The sequence below is a fragment of the Protopterus annectens genome, chromosome 1.part2, assembly GCF_019279795.1.
Source record: "Protopterus annectens isolate FY-2018-M chromosome 1.part2, PAN1.0, whole genome shotgun sequence".
Taxonomy (NCBI): Eukaryota; Metazoa; Chordata; order Ceratodontiformes; family Protopteridae; genus Protopterus; species Protopterus annectens.
Window position 1 is genome coordinate 842679854 of NC_056727.1, and position 12942 is coordinate 842692795.

Consider the following 12942-nt stretch of genomic DNA (forward strand, 5'->3'; position numbering starts at 1 on the left):
GAGCATTCATATGCAAACATTTAAAATAAATGAATGTTCCCATTTCAATAAAGTTTAAGTTTTAGGTAACTATGTGACTCTAAAGTATATGATTTAACTATAAAAAATTAGGCAGTGCATTTAATATTTATTTTAATGCTAAGCATTGATAATGTAATGCTGTAGTCCAGACTATTACACATTCAATTTAATTAAATAATCTAAATTCATGTTTTTATTATAATTATACTAAATTGAGAAAAGTGCCAATCCAGAAGAACTAATTATTTATCATGTTTATTGAATCAATAACTATGAGGGAAAGTGAAAATTATTGCCCATTTCTACTCCATTTAACAGAAATGAGTATAAACCCCACCCCAAACAATTTGATTGAGAGTTATACCTGGTGACATCATCAGAAATTATTCTTGCCAGTGCACTCTCCACGAACATGGCAGGAAGTTCAAAAAACAAAAACAAGAGAAGAACGACCTCTCAGACAGTTGCCAAATGTCACTGATTACTTCCCTGCTCATTCTGTAACTTTAATTAAAGCCAAGTTCATAGGTTCATAGGTTCATAGGTTCATACTAGGCTATCTGCCCTAGGACATTTATAAGCCTAGCCAGAGTGTGTTTGGCTTTCGCCACCCATTTTAAATTTATTTTGCTCTGCCTTTTTTTGAGGTTAGTATACAGTGCCTCTGTCTAACAGTGACACAGAAGTGATAGCCGGGGTAAATCTATGATCTCCCATCCACTCATCAAGATTCCTCTTGAAGAGAGTCAATGTGGGACTCTGCCTAACCTGGACTGGGATTTTATTCCAGAGTGAAGGGAGCCTCTGGGTTATGAATCTGTCCCTCCAGCATGTCCTATTTATTTCAGTGCTGAGGTTCAAGTCTCTCGACCACGTAGCTCGATGGGATTTGGATTTTCTGAGGTGCAGCATGTCCATTAATTCCGGGTTGGAAATGGCTTTATACGTCAGGCACAGATCGCCTCTGAGCAGGCGGTATGCCACTGAGTAGAGCTGGAGTTTCTTTAACCGGGCAGCATATGGCATCTGTTTGAGCCCTTTGATCCTCTTGGTGAGGTACTTTTGGGGTCTTTCCAGTTGCTGCAGGTGTCTGGTAAGGTACATCCCAAAAGGGGCATTGTACTCAATTATGGGCCTGATGAGGGATGAGTAAAGAGGCACGATGACCTCCCCTGATCTAGATGTGAATCCCTTCATGATTAGGTGGTCTATATAAAATGTTTTTCTAACCACTTTTGCCACGTGGTTGTCAAATGAGAGATTGCTATCAACTTGGGTCCACAGGTCCCTAATGACTTCTTCTGTACTTAATGGATTAACACCTATGTGGTAATTTGTGGGCACTTTATTTTTGCCAAAGGGGATGACTATACACTTTTTGGCGTTTAGCTTGAGGCCATGGCTCTGGCACCAGTTGTCTGTTTCTATGAGGCCCTTTTGGAGGATGCTTGTGTCGGCTGGAGAGTTGATTATGGCGCCCAGTTTGCAGTCATCTGCGAACTTGGTCAGCCACAGTCCTTCCGTGTTGGCCTGTACAGCCGAGAAATATATACCGAACAAGAGAGGTCCCAGGACTGAGCCTTGTGGGACGCCACTTGTAACTGGTTTGGAGTCTGACATAGCTCCAGCAATTCTAACCATGTGGGTTCTGTCCTTGAGCCAGTTTGCAACCCATCTAGTGACATAGGGGTTTATATTTAAGCTGGTGAGCTTATCTATAATGCCTGAGTGGGGTATTGTATCGAAGGCTTTTGCAAGGTCCAGGTAGGCTGTGTGGACCACCTTCCCCTTGTCAATGGCCTTGGTGACTGTTTCAAAGAAATCAACCAGGTTTAAGAGGCAGGATCTGCCCTTAACAAAGTCATACTGGGTAGGATCCAGTGTCTGTAGATCCCCAATATCTTTATTTATGAAGTCCATGATGATCCTTTCCATAGCTTTGCAAACCAAGCTAGTCAGGCTTATGGGGCGATAGTTTCCAGGATCCGTTGAGGCACCACCTTTGTGGAGAGGGACTACTGTTGCTGTACGCCACTCTTTGGGTACATATCCTGTAGTAAGGCTAAGATTGAACAGTAGTTTTATGTTTGGGTTTAGCTCTTCTTGGAGTTCATGTAGGACGCAGCCTGGGACACCATCTGGTCCCATTGATGCTGTGTTTTTTGCTTTGGAGAGGGCGGCTCTTACCTGAGCATCTGAGATGTCAAGGGGCAGCACTCTGTTGGGATAGATATTTGCCCTTTTGGTGGGTGGGGGAGAAGTTTGCACTGAACCTGTCAGCTAGGATGTTGGCAATGTCTGTGAGCTCGGTGTATTTTTTGTCATTTTGGACTAATTCTGAGCATATCTGGGAATTCCCACCCAGGTTCCTAACATAACTAAAGAAAGCCTTGTGATTGTCCTTAGTGTCCTGTGCAATTTTTCTCTCGAAGCTGGCCTTAGACGATTTTATGAGTGCCCGTAGTTTTTTGCTAATACTGATCAGAGATGCCTTCCCTTTTTGGGATTTTGCTCTATCTTGTAGTAGCTTCCTCCTTCTATTGTATAGTTTGTTTATGGCTGGGGTCCACCAGACAGGACGTCTGCCTTTGGAGGATTGGGTCTTGGTTTTATTTGGGATTGCATGATCCATGCATTCCTGAAGGTGTTCATAGAATGCGTTTATAAAGGATTCTGCGGTCTGGGCCGTATTTTCCACAGGCCCAGGGGCTTTGAAGGATTCCGCCTCGGTTTGGAGGCGTGTGAAATTTGCTTTAGAGAAGTTTTTCACTGTCATTTTCTGGGCAGGGGTTGGGGTCAGGATGTGAATATCGAATGAGATTAGTTTATGGTCTGATCTTACCAGTGAGGGATACACTTCTGGTCTGGAGCATAGTGTCCCCATGTTGGTGATGATCAGGTCCAGTATGTTTTCCCCTCTTGTGGGAGTGGTAACAAGTTGTTCCATAGCATTTGAGTTTATAAATTCTAGGAACCTTTGGGCTAGGGTGTTGGAGCTAGAGTAATGCTCCCAGTCTATGTTTGGGTAGTTGAATTCGCCCAATATAATGGTGTTTGGATAGACCTTCATATTTTCCAGTATTCTCAGAAGGCTGAGTGAGGTTCCTGTGTTTGGGAGGGTGGTCTGTAGCAGGCTATAAACTGGCAGTTTTACCCACTGTTAGTTGCACATGGATAGTCTCTGATGCTTCATGCTGTGCCACCAAACTGGAGGTGTGGGTATCTTTGACGAATATTGATACTCCCCCTCCTTTTGTGGTTCGGTCCAAGTTTTGGGGCCGAAAAGCATGGTATGAGGTATAACCTGGTAGTGCTGGGGTGCTCTCGGGAGCCTTGAACCAGGTTTCTGTTACTGCACAGATATTGATGTTCTCCATGCTAAGGAGAGTTTCGAGTGCGTGCATCTTGAGGTTTAGACTTCTGGCGTTGAGTAGCATTACTCTTAGTTTCTTATCCCTTGTGATACCTATGGAGGTGGGTTTGTCTTTTGAGCCTTGCCTAAAAAAGGCACTATGGGGGTAGCAAGAGCCTTTGCCAATATCCGAAAGCCCAGGGGTGACAGGTGCAAGCCGTCCCTAGCAAAGCATCGTGGCTTGTCGAGCATGTCATCCCAGGCTGACAGGTATTGGATCTCATTTGAATGACACCAATACTTAAGCCAATTGTTGAAATTGATCATCTTGTCTTCATATTGTGGCGTCATTCTTGGTGAGGGTAAGATGCTACTCAAGGTCAGGGTCATACCAGCCTGGGCTACATGCTCTATGTCTCTTTTAATGTAGTCCAGGGAGGTACGTCTCAGGTCATTCACACCAGCATGGACAATGACTGAGTCATATTTGTACTTGCCTTGGAGTGACCTGAGTGCTTGTGTTATGTGACAGATCCTAGCGCCCGACAGGCAGCTCACCGTGACCTTCTCCTTGTTCAGCCTGGTGAGCGGGACGTCAGTGTGCCTGATGATAGAGTCACCTTTTACAAGTGTATCAGGTGTGTTGTTTAGCCTTAAGGGCTGTGACTGTTCGGCACACTGGCTTTGTGAGCTATGTGTTGCACGTGTTTTGTTTTGGGGTAGTGGTTGCTTTGGTGTCTGCTTTGGAGGTCTCTGCTGCTTAGGCAGATTTTTATTTAGAGCCTCCGAGTATGTTTTTGTGTGTTTATGTGTTTGGTTTGTTGTCATGGTAGGTCTATGTGAGACTGGAATTGTAGTGAGTGTGGTTTCCTTCTCCTCCTGACTGGTTACACCAGTACTGAGTTGAGAGAGCTTAGCCTCCAGTTTGGCCATATGGTTCCATCTCTCACATGTGTTGGAATTTGTTGGGAGGAGGAGAGGGTTGTCTGTGTACATGAGGCAGTTGTAACATTGCCTCAAGATTCCCAGATTCACCAGCTGGACCAGAGAGGAGATTGACAACTGACCTTTGGACATGCTAGAATAGTATTGGGAATTTCTTTATAATTGAAAAAAAGGGCCAATGGGGAACAAGGTACTCGAGGGGAGTTTGTGAGGGTGTAGTGCTTTTAATTTTTTAGAGCTGACTTATATAATTGCTTTAGTGAGCAAGTACCAGGTAACTTAAATGCAATGTGTTACAGGTAACATAAATGCAAAAACGACAAACAGTAACTTTCTTTCAAGTGAAATAAGGAAATAAGTACAGTAAGCAATGCAGATATCATTAGGGATCCACAGAAGTGCTAAAAGGCCGCATTTTAGGTGGAATTAGCATTTCATGGAAATAAACAAACAACAAGCATACAAACAAAGCTAAATTCAGCAGGCCTGGACCTAGTCTATGGTACAGCAAACAAGGTGTACCAATTTCAGTAAGAAACAGTTAGAATATGCAGGCACTATAAGCCTTTAACCAGAAATTCCCAGCTCAAAAGGGCAGAGTCCAGCCTCTCCTCCCACAAGAGTGCAGACCGCGATCCTTCCTTAATGTAAAATAACTGGCCTGAAGCCCAAGTGCTTAAACCAGAACTAATACACTTTTAGAATAACAGACACTGAGCCCTCAATCAGCAGTTCCCAACTTAGAAGGATGTAAGCTACCTGTCCTGCCACCACAGTGCAGGCCACAAACCTTCCTAATGTAAAACAACTGGTCTGAAGCCAAGTGCTTAATCCAAAAGACTTAGAAATGATAGCTACACTTTAATCAAGTTACTACCAAGCAGTAATAAATACAACTGAATACTTTAAAGAATGCCTGGATTAGTGCTCAAGTTATACAAACAAAGCTAGATTCAGCAGGCCTGGATCTAGTCTATGCTACAGCAAACAAGGTGTACCAATTTCAGTAAGAAGCAGTTCAAATATGCAGGCACTATAAGCCTTTAACCAGAAATTCCCAGCTCAGAAGGACAGAGTCCAGCCTCTCCTCCCACAAGAGTGCAGAGCACAAACCCTCTTAATGTAAAATAACTGGCCTCAAGCCCAAGTGCTTAAACCAGAATTAATACACTTTTAGAATAACAGACACTGAGCCCTCAGAACACTCTCTAAACCCCAAATTCCCACCCAACAAGGTCTCAGTACAAGACACCCTTCAATTTACAATTCAACATGACCTCCTGCCGAAGACATGATGCTAATTAGTATCACAAACATCTCCACAAACTGAACCATGATTTATTGGTAATGTTTTGTTTGAATCATTTCAAGCTGTTTTATTTTCCCCCTAGTTACAGCTTTAGCACTGCTTTTTGTTTAATTTAATCTCCACAAAGCAAGAGACTTCAGGTCTTATAAAGAAATTATCTACATCCAAGCATTCAGAGGCACCACGCCAGCTTGAATCAAACAAAAAGCCATCAAACACATGAACAGCTGTGGCAGCTTCAGAAAACCTCCCCATCAGACAGAAAAAAATAGCAACTCAAAAGCCACACAACACCAAAAATATCTCTGAGCTGAGACAAAGGCAGAAAGCTGCTAACAAATTCTATGATCTGAAACTAGAGTAGATCAATTAAAGCAAAGAAAATGCCCCCCCTTTAAAAAAAAAAAAAGAAGAAACAATATACCATATAAAATATATTGAATAGTGTTGGACTTTTAAATGAAGGAAAAAAGATAACTTGGATTATATACAACATAGTGACATGTAGTCACTTACAGATAATGCATCCCAAATGCCATATTCAATGCTAAGCAATATATTTGGAAGATATAGGGCAGGATTCACGAAGCCTCCATGTAAGAGTTATAACTCATACACGAAGGCTGCAGTTAAACAGAGTGATGTCAGCATGCTTTGCATATTCATGAGAGAATGCTGAATCACACCTAAGGCTAACACGGTCCATGTAAGACAGTAGGGGGCTTGTCCGTAGGCCGAGCCCTGTAAGCGGACACGCCCCCAGAAGAGGAAAAGTGCCCAAAGTAAACACCCACGACAGAGTCCACGGAAATGTGAATAAACACAACACAACACATGCCCCCACAGACTATGAACAGAAAACATATAAATAAACATGTTATATATTTTTTTAAAATTGCAAAAATGTTTAACCGTGAGTGCACTCGTTTGCTGGCGTGCCGTAAGCGCAGCTACAGTTAGCAGTCAGTGGGAAAGCATATAAGAACTAAATATGCAAAGTAAGCCAGAAAGCAATAGCGTAGCGGTAGAGATGTTGGCTGAAGAGCAGGCATTCATGGTTCGAGCCCCCACAACACCAATTTTTATTTTTAGCAAAATAAGCACGAAACAAGTCCCTGACAAATATGTACACATAAAACCACATTTTATGTAAAATGTAATGAACTAGCCCATTTATATTGAAGAAATGTGAGGTAACAAAAGAATAAAAAATGCCAGATGTGCCCACAGCTGAGCTACAGTTTATCAGGGTGAGTGCATCTGCCAGTACGTGAGCAGTGGTTTAACTGGTGCAAAATGAGTGCCTGTAGCTGAGCAGTGGTTTAACACGCTGAATTTAAGTGCCCCTAGCTCAGCTGAGCGTAATATGCGTGCCGATAGCCAAATGAGGCTTAAACCAGCGTACCCCGTTTGCGCGGAGCTGTGCACCGCGCAAACAAGCTAACCGACGGGCAACATTGAGCAAGCAGTAACAAAACTGCCTTTACACAGACACATCCCTCAGCATGTCTAGACAGTCATGAAAAATAAAAAGCAGTGGCCAGGTTTGAACCCAGGATACTATACACCATAGTCAAGGTACCAAACCACTAAGCCATGACAGCAGTACCAAGAAATGCAATAATAGCTAATATATAGGAATGAATACAAACTGGAGCATGACAATGCAGGTTTACTGAAGTTGATACAATTCCAAAATGGCCAATCACAGATATGTGCGGGAAAAACAGACTATATAAGCTCCATAGGTGGGAATACACAGCATAAACGATTGTAGAACTGAACTGCAGGCAGAATGACAGGAGTAGGAGAGGGTAGTTGCTTTCGAGCACAGAGGTGGGGCGTTGAAGAGTCCAGGTACATGGTCTGGCTCTTAGTCCACAATCATGAGGCCCAACTCATGCAGGGCCAGGTCCTCTGGGGAGCATACAGGGCTGAGGCGTGGGACCGGTTGGCTCATGATCTCACCAGTGCCACAGGGATTCCAAGGACTGGTGAGCAGGTCCGTCACCACCATGCGGACCTGAAGAGACGCAAGCAGGACCAACTGAACCTTTGGATCCAGGAGGCCCGGCAAACGCCCAACGCCCCACTACTGAGTAAGTTACATTTAATTATGTATGTAAGAAATTAAACTAGCTGATATTATGGAGATGTGTATTCCAATATTACTTCATTTATATTACAGCTGCAGGTGTCCATTCTGTGAACCGCAGAGCCTATGGCGATAGGCTGGTACGGTTGCGCCACCAGGCAGGTCAGTAATCCACTACCAGTAACTGTAAAGAAATATAAAAGTATGACAGTCAGCAAAAGAGTGCAGTGTAGTCACTAAGGAATAAAATGTGCAAGTAGCAGTGTGAAAGTGTCTGCAAGTATTGCTTGATTACAAAAGTGTGTTTCAGCCTGTAAGTTAAACCGAAAAATGAAAATGTCTGACATAAATTCTGAAATAAAAATGCCCCACCTGTAAGAAAATAGTACACAACCTGCAGCAGGCTGAAAAGTATAGCTGCAGAAGATGATGAAATCACATGTGTGAAATATATCCCTGTTGAAATACCGAAACATGACAGAAGTGAGACTGCTGGAAAGGATTGTAATAACTACAGGTAAAACATGTCAATAAAGCCTAGAAGTAAGTACCATCTTGAATAGTAAAATGAAAGCAAGTGAGAGAGTGTGAGAAAGTGTCATGAATCCAGCAGTACAGTAGTAATAACCCCTGAATAAAGTATACTGCAGTCAAGACAGAATGAAATGCATGTGAGAATCAAAACCAAACAGGGAAATCTGTTCAAAGTGTTGCTGCATCTGGAATGTGTATCCCAAAATCTGGATATGTTGCTCTCAGTCTGCAATATGCAGATAGGATGATTGTCTGATATACCAAACATCCACACTTGTCTACAGCTATATAAAGCAAATGTAGCAGGATGATGTAGCTGAACAAAGCTAGATATGAAAGTGTATGAAGAACAATAAAATGTATATTGATGTTGCAGTAACAGTCCTATCACCAAGTTGAAATAGTTATCATATAGGAAACTGTAGTTAGAACAGTAGTGTGTATATATATCTGTAGCTATTAGAAATGTACAGCATATGTATTGGTATTTGAAGGTGTTAATATTATTTTCTTCACCCCACCCTATAACCACATATAACCCATTCCACGTGAAAATGGTATGTGCAATCACTATTAACACCCCTGGACGTTTGTCCTGTTGGGTCATATATATTTGCATGTCCGTTGATGCATCTGCCCTGTTCATACATCCAAACCTGATGGCCTGTTGCCATCAATTAACCCTGCATGTTGTTGGACTGTGTATTGCTGTTCAAATTATGCATGTGTTATGCACGCTGTTCAATGGTGTGAATATCTGGGTGTTTGGTTAATGGGAATACTAATGCATGCTGTTACAACTAATTGTGAATGGTATTATATGTCACTAACCCAAACTGTCATGACATAATGCAAAACATAGGACGACAGGGAAGGCGGGTTCCAGCGGACCCACCTCTCCCAGCTCAGCTGGCGAGTGCACCTGGCACTAGTGCCGAGCCCAGACCCTCCTCCGGTGGCCCTGTGCCACCTGAGGGTGGAAGCGCTGCAGGGGATGGGGCTCGCCCCCCATCTGCAAGTGTGGCCGGAGGAGAACCACCACTCACCCTCCATAGCGTCCGGACTGTGGTGCATAGGGAGATTCGGGACTCTGTTCTCGAGCCCCTATGCCAGCTTGAGGCACGGGTGGCACAACTAACGGGCATGCCTGTTGCCCGGCCTACACAGCCCCCAGCACAGCCCCGTCCTGGGCAGTGAAGGAACAGTGGCAACTGCCTATGGGTGGAGATATCAGTTCCACTGTTGCCATCTGTGGGCTCATGGGCTCTGGATATCCAAACCTCCATCCCCGCCAATTGTGTAACCCCCCACACGTGTCATACACCACCCCTGTATGCGTCTTGTTTGTTTTGTCTGTTTACCTACCCAACCTACCTCCCCAGCTGTACCGACTTCCTTCACCTGACATACCACTCTCACCTGAAAAAAAGAAAAAAAAAAGGAGCACTCTGTACCCACAAAAAAATTACGCCCCATACATAGCTGCCCATTCCGCATACATGTCTGCTGGACATGGAATCTATCAATTACAATTGGCTGTACAACAAGTATTATTGTTGTCCTGACACCTCTCTCAGGGGTGGAAGGTTTCAAATGTCACACCAAATTACATACATATGCACAGCGGTTGCTGATGAAGAAATGGGCAGCTATGGGCCTTACCTACATCCCTCCTGCAAATCCCAAGCTTGTTTCCCTACTGTCTTACCCTCTTTGTGACCCCTTTTTCACCACTTTCCCGTCTCCCCATTTTAATTTCTTTCAAAGAAAATAGCGCGGGTGTGCGCAAGAGTAAGCACTGTTAAGAGGTTGTAAGCGGGTGTGCGCGTATGTGCGCGGAGCTAAACACCAGTGTGCATGCGTGAGCTCCGCTCAAACCAGCGCTAACCCGGTTACAACTGCTTAAAAGTGCCTTAGTCACTTTGATTGACAGGTCCTGTACTCAGTTCAAAAGCAAAATAAAATTCCACTGTCAGTCCCGAACCCAGGACCTTGGAAACACTAGTCTGTATGACCTACCACTAAGCAATGACTCTTATACAAGAACATTGTGCTAAAATAAATATAACATGTAATAGTAGGGATGAATGTAAAGGGAATATAGGATGTGTAGTTCCCAAAGCATGTCATGTAGAATTACTGTCAAAACTACTGGATTCCCACAATAGTACTGTGTGAACACAAACAGCCATGCTAGTTGGTAGCTTGTAGGTAATAATGTCAGTTAAAGTACATATATAAATGTATGTATATGTACATATATATATATAAATATATATCTATATATAGTTGTAGGAGTCATTGTGCATACACACTTACTACAGGGAACATGAGAGAGGAATGGAGAAATGTGAATCTACAACACAGCCTGAATCATGAGAGAGATACTAACCTTTACACTCACAGAACACTGTCCACAGCATACCAGTATGGTCCCAGCCCTTACAATCTGAAAGGGCAACGCCTATCCCACATACCCTTTTATAGCACTGACCTGAAATCACAGTGAGAACTGCAATCAGTACACAACTGGCTGTATGCAATTAGCAAATGCTGGCTTATAATTGGTGCAGAGGCCATCACATGGACCTATGCAGATACCTACAAAAGCATCCAGTACTAACACTCCACACATGCAATACATTCATTGCACTGTCTGGAAGCAGACAGAGGGAGAGAGAAAAGTGAGAGAGAGAGAGAGAACAAAAAAAAAAAAATTATACACTGTGACTCTGTAACCCTAAGCTGTCAGCAGTGACAGTAGCAGCAGCAAGCAGAAGCAGTGGTAATGCAACCAGCTGCGACAAACACAGGTAATGCAAAGTAGCAGGTTAATAGTGTGCATACTGTGGACCCTCCAAATGTGTCATAGGTCTGTATCTATAGGTATGTCCATGTGATATGTTGTGTGTATTTAGTTCCACCAAAAGGGGATGACCATACATTACATGTCAATCAGTCTTAGGCCATGATCCTGGCAGCAGTTGTCTGTGCGTTGCCCCAGCAATGGCTGTAGTGACTGCTTTGAAAGGTCAGCCAGGTTCAAAAGGCAGGATCAGCCCATCACAAAGGCACACTGGCTGGGAACAAGTGTCTGCAGGTACCCGATATCACTGCATATGCATCCCATACTGCATAATTCCATAGCTTAGCAGACCAGGCCAGTTATGCATATGATGTGGTAGTTCCCAGGGTCAGACGAGGTGCCTCCTTAGTGGTGTGGGACCACTGTCGCTGTATGCCACTGTCCAGGTACATATCCTGTAGTGCGGCCAAGATAAATTATCAGTGTTATATGCGGTTGTATGTCCTCTCGGAGTGCAGGTAGCACACATCCAGGGATACCATGAGGTCACAGTGATGCTGTGTGTTCTGCTCTGCTGAGGGCCCTCACCTGGACATGTGAGATGATAGGAGGTTATATACAGCTGTGATAAATATTTCAACTGGTGGGGAGAAGGAGGGGGATACGTGCACCGAACCTGTCTGCAAGACTGTTGCCAACTGGTGGGGAGGGAAAAAAGGGGGTGGTCCATAACTTTGAAAAAAACCTTTTTAAAGAATGCCTGGATTAGTGCTCAAGTTATACAAACAAAGCTAGATTCAGCAGGCCTGATCTAGTCTATGCTACAGCAAACAAGGTGTACCAATTTCAGTAAGAAGCAGTTCAAATATGCAGGCACTATAAGCCTTTAACCAGAAATTCCAGCTCAGAAGGACAGAGTCCAGCCTCTCCTCCCACAAGAGTGCAGAGCACAAACCCTCTTAATGTAAAATAACTGGCCTCAAGCCCAAGTGCTTAAACCAGAATTAATACACTTTTAGAATAACAGACACTGAGCCCTCAGAACACTCTCTAAACCCCAAATTCCCACCCAACAAGGTCTCAGTACAAGACACCCTTCAATTTACAATTCAACATGACCTCCTGCCGAAGACATGATGCTAATTAGTATCACAAACATCTCCACAAACTGAACCATGATTTATTGGTAATGTTTTGTTTGAATCATTTCAAGCTGTTTTATTTTCCCCCTAGTTACAGCTTTAGCACTGCTTTTTGTTTAATTTAATCTCCACAAAGCAAGAGACTTCAGGTCTTATAAAGAAATTATCTACATCCAAGCATTCAGAGGCACCACGCCAGCTTGAATCAAACAAAAAGCCATCAAACACATGAACAGCTGTGGCAGCTTCAGAAAACCTCCCCATCAGACAGAAAAAAATAGCAACTCAAAAGCCACACAACACCAAAAATATCTCTGAGCTGAGACAAAGGCAGAAAGCTGCTAACAAATTCTATGATCTGAAACTAGAGTAGATCAATTAAAGCAAAGAAAATGCCCCCCCTTTAAAAAAAAAAAAAGAAGAAACAATATACCATATAAAATATATTGAATAGTGTTGGACTTTTAAATGAAGGAAAAAAGATAACTTGGATTATATACAACATAGTGACATGTAGTCACTTACAGATAATGCATCCCAAATGCCATATTCAATGCTAAGCAATATATTTGGAAGATATAGGGCAGGATTCACGAAGCCTCCATGTAAGAGTTATAACTCATACACGAAGGCTGCAGTTAAACAGAGTGATGTCAGCATGCTTTGCATATTCATGAGAGAATGCTGAATCACACCTAAGGCTAACACGGTCCATGTAAGACAGTAGGGGGCTTGTCC